Below are 10,085 nucleotides of genomic sequence, written 5' to 3' on the forward strand. Positions count from 1 at the left end.
ACAAGTATTGGGAGTTGGTTCTAAGATTTTTGCTATTCACCCTCCTTGGAACCACCCAGCTAATAGTTGCTTGAGTTGAAACAAGCAAACATGCATTTTCTTGCTCACCTCTTCGAATGTGGATGCAACTCAAAGAAGCGCCAAGATTCAGTGCATAATAATAGCTGATTATACACTCTTTTGTCATTCATTACCAAGCATGACACATGACACATCGATAACAAATCTACATATTCAGTGTAACCTAATTGTCATTTTGTTCATGCTCTATATTGAAAAATCTAATTAAGCACGGTTTCTGTTTATTCAACATGTGTGTGATTAAGGTATAAAGATAAAAAAATCATTAGGTCGATTAGGTGCTACTAGATGGTGCAAGTATCAACGGCATTTACAGGTCTCAGGGATTTTATAGAATTTTATGTAATTTAATTACTATACATAAATGTTCAAAGCATTGGAACTTTTTCATGTTTTAAGAAATGTGTATCTATAAATGATACTTCTTATGTTGTAAGGAGTAGGAAATGCCGCCTCCCCATCATAGATGTTGTCATTTGGATAAACAAACAATGTTAGGATATCATATTTGAAGAATATCCAACTACAAAGTCAGCGACAACTAATATTACATGATTTGTTCTTTATCACTTCTATATTGGGCAGTTCTCTTTCTACCTTCGTTTTATATTTTCTCCCTGTACTAATTTGCCTCTCCCCCTCCACCCCCGTCTTAAATATTTGTCTTCTCGCCCTCTGTAGTGTCTAAATCCTTCGTCTTCGGGACAATCCACATTTTTTCTTCGCTTCTCTGTTTACTCTCCTAAACGTTAATTCTTCATTTCTGTTTGATTTCCATTTCTTAAAGGCACCTTTCTTTCTCTTTAATATTTCCTGAATTTCATCTTCTTGCCATCGAGGTTTCGTGTTGCTTGTTTTCGCTCGACCTAAAATCTCCTCTTTAATAATTATCATAGTCTCCTTCACTTTATCCATCCTTCCGCTACGCCCTCAGTTTTGTACTCCTCTCTCTCCTCCCTTCCCTTTTACATTTTCTCCTCTTACGTTCCAGATCTTTACCCTGTTTTTGTTTTTTTCTCCTTAGTGCCTTTACTTTCCTTCATTTGATATCCATTACTGCTAATTTGTATTGCTTAACACACGCTTCTCTTGGTATAACATCACGGTTTATCACACAGTTTACACAGAACAACTCCAAACATTGTGGCATTCCTCGTATCCTGTTATGCTCCGCCGCGTAAACATTAAACATTTTCGTAATATATCCATTGAAGTTTTGTTCTTGGTCTGGAGAATCACAACATTTCTTTGTCCTTTCCTTTCCAACAGTTTCATGTACACTAACTTATCACTCATCCCTTCCACTTCAACATACTTAACTTTATTTCTCTTCTACAATTCCAAACAAACGAAATTCATAGCATGTCTCGAATTCTTTCTATTTCATAGCCATGTTTTTTCAATTTTCTTTTCACATCGTATTATTGTTCTTATCCATCTTTCTTTAACCCTACTACAGTGAACATTCTATTTTGTGGTGCTTTTTATTATTTTGAATTTCTAGAATTTTTGCTAATCATTGTGAAAAGTTTTACACCAGATCCACTGTAGTGCAATTTGAAATCATGTCCCAGCCTTTTCGAATCCAAACCACCTGTTGCCTTGTAGAGTATGCCGCTTGAAGCAAATGCTGACCACTACCTATACCTGGAGGTTGACGCCCGCAAAGGAAAGCGACCTAAGGAAGAGCGAACGACTCGAAAATGGGCTGTACGATTCACGTTCCAAATAGGGCTACGGCGTCCCTCACAAACTGCTTCAGGTTGTTCCTTGTGATTCCCGCCTATGATTTCTGCTGTTATCACATGTCAAAATTAACGCTGATTAAAAAAAAAAAAAAAAAAATTACATCTCTACAGACCCTATGATAATTTATATCAATTTGATAAAGTAACTACTGTAATGGTTCTTGCCTATCTTATGGCAATGATATTGCACATTACATATATTTAACTGTAATGTGACAGCAATGCGTCTACTGTCATTGCATCGACTGTGAAGAAGCGAGGCATCATTTGTATTTTTCGAATAGAATAATATAGTAAAGATGTAGGAAACTGATCAAATAACTTCTAACAGTAAAGTATATGGGGCCTCCAGTCTCTCTCTCTCTCACCCCTCTTTCTCTCACCCCTCTCTTTCTTTCCCCTCTCTCTCTCTCTCTCTCCCCTCTCTCTCTCTCTCTCTCTCTCTCTCTCTCTCTCTCTCTCTCTCTCTCTCTCTCTCTCTCTCTCTCTCTCTCTCTCTCTCTCTCTCTCTCTCTCTCTCTCTCTTTATGGGGCCTCCAGTCTTTGACGGTAAATTTCTCTGACTCCCTCTGAAAATGACTTCGACAGCCAGTTTTTGTCAGAGCGCATGACTGTCCTTATTATGTTATGCGAACAACAGTAATGCAATTTTTCACGTGATAATTCTGTATAGGAACTGATAAGGATAATTGCGAGGCCGCTTTTGTTTTATTGTCAGGGGTTAATTTAGCCGTTTACTACATCTTTACTGCTGTTATTTATTCACATTCAAAAGGACTGTCTAGAATTTGTCCTTACGAGACTAAGCACAATTATAATGCAATTTTTCCTATACTGAAGATTAATATCTCCCTCTCTCTCTCTCTCTCCCTCTCACTCACTCACTCATTCACTCTCTCTCTCTCTCTCTCTCTCTCTCTCTCTCTCTATCTCTCTCTCTCTCTCTCTCTCTCTCTCTCTCTCTCTCTCTTACAACTCCGTGGATCTGCATCGCTTCACACGCTCAAGGTCCTCGGTTCGATCCCGAGCGGAAACAACGACAATTGATTTTGGAAGAATTTTACTCTCCATGTCTTCCTGAAACAGCTGGTGATGCTGCAGTGACCTGGATTGCAGCCTCCACGTTAGAGGATGACCATTCGAGCGGCATCCGAACGTCTGGCGCCACCGAGATATTAGTGGATGCCTGTTGCTACTAAATGAACAGAAGATTGTCGGATGCCCTATTTTTTCTGTATATTACTTCTTTCTACTGCAGTGTCCACAATTTAGTGTAATTAACGTCAGATCACATTCAAAATGCCCAGTGAGCATTCCCACATCCGCATTTCAAGTACCCACAATCCCCACACCCACGTAGACAGCCAGCACTAGTTTCCCACACGAGGGATGCACGCCAGAGATCAGCCTCGGCGTGGACCGTTTCCGTTGATACTGAATACACGAGAGGGCTGTCTTATCGTCGAAAATTATTCTCTTTTTCTCTTTCTCTCACTTTTACTTTCACTCTCTTTCTCTCTCTCTCTCTCTCTCTCTCTCTCTCTCTCTCTCTCTCTCTCTCTCTCTCTCTCTTTCTCTCTCTCTCTCTCTCTCTCTCTCTCTTACACACATCCTCTCTCTCCATCTATCTATTTCTATCTCACTCCCTCCTCTCTTTGTTACTCACACTCACCTCTTATTTTTTTCTATCTTTATTTCTGTATCTCCATCACCTTTCCCTTTATCTGTCTCACTCTCTCTAGCACACTCTCTGTCTATATATCTTTCCATCCTTCTTTATCTCTCTTTCTTTCTCATTCCCGCTCTTTCTCACTCTCGCGACTCTTTGTCTATATAATTTGTCTATATACCTCTCTTTATATCTCTCTTCACCCTCCCCCTATCTATCTTTCTCTCTATCTCCATCGCTCTCTCTCTATTTCACCATCTATCTCTCCCTCTTCTTTCCTCCCAAACTCCTGCCTTACTCTTCCACACAAGCTCTCTCCCTTCTCACCACCCCTTTCTCTCTCTGTGACTTTTTCTGTCTCTTTCCTTCCCTCTTTCTATCTCTTTCCCTCTCTCTCTTTTTCTTTCTTTTTCTCTCTCTCAGACCATTTTCTCTCTCTGTCTCTGTACTCACCCTCCTCTCTTTCTTTCCCTCTCTCCCTTACTCTCGCCCTCTCTATCTTTCACTGCTCCTCCTCCCTCTCTCCCTCTTTCCCTTCGCGTTCTCGCTGTTCTTGTTGGTCCAAACGATCCACTGCTTTCCACTCCATCCACGAGAAGCTGTTCAACACCTGTACACACCTGCCACTGATTGCGAGCGGTGTTCCCTCTGGTTCAACGTGCGTTAACTTTCTGATTCAGTAAGTTGGGAAACTGATTCCAATGGAGGATTATGAGACGGATGTGGCCTTGAGTGCTGCCTTTGTGTCATAGTATTAATAATATGGGAAGTGATGTTTAGTTAAATGCGCAAGTGGGAGACATGAGAGTATTTGGATAAGATAAATCACTTTTAAAAAATCATATTTGCATACCTCGTTTCGGTGTATTTACACATAAATAGAGACAGAGAAACGATGTTTCACAGACAGCAAGACAAAAGCACTGTAGCGTGTCGCTAACAAGGGCGCCCACCTTATACTGGTTAAAACGAACAAGGTTAGCATCTTAGGAGGATCACGTATTAACTACAGCGAAACAATTATACAAACTACGTAATTCAAACCATTATAAATTGTAATTTTATTTCTTTCGATGCACTATTGTGGACAGAATGGAAATTCCCAAGGCATAAAAGAAACTAGACATTTAAAACATATCCTTTATAAAAAATAATAATAATAAAAAAAATAATAATAATAGTAATGATAATAATAATAATAATAATAAAATAGATAACTAAATAAGAATAAAAGCAGAGTATCCCGCCTAGACTTTTGGTTTCCTAAATCTTGAAATAACCATATGTAGGCCTACTTACATTTAGCACTTGAAATGCGAATATGGGAATGCACACTGGGCATTTTAAATGTGACTGACGTTAATTAGACTAAATCGCAGACACTGCAAATAGGTAATATCCAAAACAAAATAGGGCATCCGACAATCTTCTGTTCATTTTGTAGCAACAGGCATCCTCTAACATCTCGGTGGCGCCAGACGTTCGGATGCCGCTCGGAGGGTCATCCTCTGACGTGGAGGCTGCAATCCAGGTCACTGCAGCATCACCGGCTGTTTCAATAAGACATGTAGACAAAAATTCTTAAAAAACCGATTCGTTGTGTCCGCTCGGGATCGAACCGAGGACCTTGCGCATGTATAGCGCACGTGATCACTATGCTGCGGGAACGATGATATTATTGATAGAACATGTGGGTCTCCTTCTCGGGCTCTTGGGCGACTTCCTGGTTCTCCTATGGTCCCTTGTTTGATATTCTGATATAAATAGTCATTGAGAGAGAGAGAAATAATAAAATTAATCGAAACAAAAACAGTGAGTGAGTAAAAGAGGATAAAGAAAGAAAGTGATGGTATATCCACAATTTCAAAGATAACGATAAAAAGTTGTTAGATTATTGTGTAAAAATGAATATATGTATATATATAAATATATATATATATATGAATATATATATATATATATATATATATATATATGTATATATATAAATATATATATATATATATATATATATATATATACACATATATATATGTATATATATATATACATATATGTATACATACATATATATATATATATATACATATATATATAGATAGATAGATAAATAGATAGATAGATATACACATATATATAAATATATATATGTATATATATATATATATACATATACATATATATATATATATATATATATATATATATATATATATATATATATATATATATGTGTGTGTGTGTGTATGTGTGTGTGTGTGTGTGTGTGTGTGTGTGTGTGTGTGTGTGTGTGTGTGTGTGTGTGTGTGTGTGTGTGTGTGTGTGTGTTCCTATATATATGTGTGTTCTTTTGTTTTTATTTGTTTGTATATGTATGTGTATATATGTGTGTTATTATACATGTATATATATATTCATACATATATATATATGTATATATATATATATACATACATATATACATGCATATATATATAAACATATATATACATGTGCACACACACACACACACAAACATATATGGATATACATATATATACATAAGTATGCGTTTTATATACATTATCTATCTATCTATCTATCTATCTATCTATCTATCTATCTATCTATCTATCTATATATATATATATATATATATATATATGTATATATATACACACATATATAGATAGATAAATGAATATGTATATATATATATATGTATATATGTGTATATATATATATATATATATATATATATATATATATGTATATGTATATATATATATATATATATATATATATATACATACACACACATATATATATATATATATATATATATATATATATATATATATATATATATATATATATATATATATATATATTGCATGCATTGAAGTAAAAGGATCAGCTTAGTTACATTTCAATAGAGAATATCTGTTGCTAAATATTTATTTGGAAACTTAAAGGCCTAATATCCTGAAGCAGTTTTTTGTCTAAACAGGACAGCTTTTGCTACCTCGAGACGCCACTCCCACGAAAAAGGAAAAAAAACTAACAAAAACACAACGACAATTACAGAGAGAGAGAAAAAAAAAGTTTTGAAGGATTTGTTTATTCATTTTATTTATTTATCCATCTATTTGTTTAACCTTCTTTTGCACCAGATGTTTCATTTCGCTGACTTCCGGTTTTCATTTATCCTCCTTTAAAAAAAAATCTGATGATTTTAGGAATAACAGTACCTAACTACCACAAAGATGTTGAAATTCTCGCTTGTCATGCCCGGTTCACACACTCAGGTTCTCGGTTCCATCTCGCGAGGAATCACTTGACAGTTTTATATTCTCTTGCATTATGTGTATTGTATAAGATGTGGTTATGTCTTACGTAAAGAGAGGAAAAGAGAGAGAGAGAGAGAGAGAGAGAGAGAGAGAGAGAGAGAGAGAGAGAGAGAGAGAGAGAGAGAGAGAGAGAGAGAGAGAGAGAGAGAGAGAGAGAGAGAGAGAGAGAGAGAGAGAGAGAGTGGTAGTTAGATAGTATGATTAAAAAGGGGGGCGGAAGCTGAGGGAGAAAGCAAGAGAAATAGACTGAGGGTGATAGAATAAATAACTACCTCTCTCTCTCTCTCTCTCTCTCTCTCTCTCTCACTCTCTCTCTCTCTCTCTCTCTCTCTCTTTTCAGCTACCGCTCTCTCTCTCTCTCTCTGTCTCTCTCTCTCTCTCTCTCTCTCTCACTCTCTCTCTCTCTCTCTCTCTCTCTCTCTCTCTCTCTCTCTCTGTCTCTCTCTCTCCTTCCATCTCTTTACGTAGGACATAACCATATAACATACACAATACACATACAAAGGTAGATCACAACGAGAGTTTATGTCGTAATTGAAAGATGGCATCACCGAAAAAGCAAAAAAAACGGAAAGGGTTGTTATCACGGCAGAGAGCTATTGAAAATGAGCTTAATGAACGAAGACTCGAACCCAGATGGCGGTGTCACTGTTAGAACTAATTTTTGAATTGTTGAATTTCGCTCATTCTCTCTTTCTATTTATGTCTGTGTTTATCTCTCTTCCTCTTTGCATGTCTCTCTCTCTCTCTCCCTTTCTCTTCCTCTGCGTGTCTGTCTGCCTCTTTAGTTCTTTCTCTTCCTCTGTATGTCTCTCAACAACACTTCTCTTCCTCCTTCTGTTTGTATGTTTCTCTCCATCTGTCTGTCCGTCTGTCTCTTCCTTTCCATGTCTCCATCTCTTACTCGTCTTCTGTATGTCAATCTCTTCCTTTTCAGGTCTCTCTCTTTCGCTCGTTCTCTTCTATTAATCCGTATTTAATTTTGCAGACACTGATACTATTATCGTTTCTGTGGTATAGTGGTTATCGCGTGCGCTTCACACGACAGGTCCTCGGTTCGATCCCGAGCGGATTCAATTATATATATATATATATATATATATATATATATATATATATATATATATATATATATATATATATCACAGACACAAACAAGCAGCCATTCGTATGTGTGTGTACGCCTATCTAGTTATCTATCCATCTATCTATCTATTGAACAATACATATTCGACTCTCTCTCTCTATCTATCTATATATCTTATTTATTTATTTATGTATATATTTATATTCATATATATTTACACACACACACACACACACACACACACACACACACACACACACACACATATATATATATATATATATATATATATATATATATATATATATATATGTGTGTGTGTGTGTGTGTGTGTGTGTGTGTGTGTGTGTGTGTGTGTGTGTGTGTGTGTGTGTGTGTATGTATTATATATGTATTTTTTTTTCTTTTTTTAATATCTACTTGTATATGTTTCTCTGTGTATGTGTATGTATTGGTATTCTCTGTCCCAGTAGATACTTTTGTCAAAATACTTCTTCCTGAACATCCACTCCACGCAGGGGAGTTTCTCAGTGAAAAGCATCGAGAGGCGAGAGCTTCCCATGAGCCAGACGATGGCGGGAAACCGAACGCGGTATTGGGTTTTGTGGAAACCAATTATTTTGTAGTTTCTATTGATATGAAGTCCCTTGAGTATACATAATTTTTTCTATTGTGTATTAACGATGAGGTAAAGATTACAATATTCATTAACTTAGTCCGAAGTGATAAAAGATAAATCCTCCACGATAATTTCTCGATGACTGGCGACAAAAACGCAGGAAAAAGGTGATTATTGGCGTCAAATTCATATTTGTAAACCTGCAAGGAGAAAGAAAAACTAACATTTAACAAATACGGTTATTATTTCTGAAAGGTCTCTTGTTTCCACGTGCAGAAGTAGGCCTATGTACTTAAGAGCAGTGACGAGACAAATTTATTCGTTAATGGAAGAAGTTTAATTCATTTACTGCATTATCGTTTATTTCATTTTGAGCTTTTCTCGAAAATAAGTTAGAAATTCAGTGTTACCGTATTCTTATATATTTCCGAACGCTTTTGGTTTGTATTTAACCTTTTATTCCATTCGGTAATGGAGTTTCTTAGACGTATGTTTTTGTTTTTGTTTTTTTCTGTGTTAATTTCTGTTTTGCTAGCGCCCTTTTAGATATTAAACGGATTTTTCCTCGTTCTCACCGTTTTTCTTAATTCGCATTTTTATCGAATTTCGACGGATTTTCTACTTCCGCTTGTAGTCATTTTCAAGTTTCTTCATTTTCGCTTTATTTTCTGTTTTGTTGCTGCTGTTTTCTTTATAACTTATTTTGCTATTCTTCTTTCTTTTGCGTACTTTTTTCGCATTTTGACGGATTTTCTACTAGATTTTTTCCTCACTCGCCTTTATTTTCTAATTATTAGTTTCGCTTCATTTTTCTTATTCGATTTCTATCGCACTTTTAACGGATTTTCTATATTTTGCCATTTTCACGTTTATTTATTTATTTATTTATTTATCTATTTATTTATTCATTTATCTATTTATTTATTTATTTATTTATTTATCTATTTATTTATTTATTTATTTATTTATTATTTATCTAATATTATTACTTTGTTGTTCCTCTGAAGATAAAATTTCACATATACAATTACATGAATCACTGGAACATATTTTACATAGGAAAGATATGGCTTGTTTTGACACTACAATGATAGGAAAGAATGAAATTTCTATTGACCTATCAAGAGTTGCACATTCCCTACATGCACACGCATCAGTGCAAACAAACACATACACATAAAATACACAATAGGAAAAAAACTGATTGCAACCGGCGGGCGTCTTGTATTATTTGTGCCCGGGGCTTTTGGTGTGTGTGTGTGTGTGTGTGTGTGTGTGTGTGTGTGTGTGTGTGTGTGTGTGTGTGTGTGTGTGTGTGTGTGTGTGTGTGTGTGTGTGTGTGTGTGTGTGTGTGTGTGTGTGTGTGCGTGTGTGTATGATACTTTACTGATGATGATATATAACGATTCGACAGCGATGGTGATACTAATGGGTGATGATCATAATAAGCACTATGATAGTAATAAAAATGTAGAATAAGATTGCCAGTCTGAAAGATATGGAAAGCGCCCGGATAATAATACTAATAATAATAATAAAAAAAAAAAATAGG

Source organism: Penaeus vannamei, chromosome 5 (genome assembly GCF_042767895.1).
Source record: "Penaeus vannamei isolate JL-2024 chromosome 5, ASM4276789v1, whole genome shotgun sequence".
Taxonomy (NCBI): domain Eukaryota; kingdom Metazoa; phylum Arthropoda; class Malacostraca; order Decapoda; family Penaeidae; genus Penaeus; species Penaeus vannamei.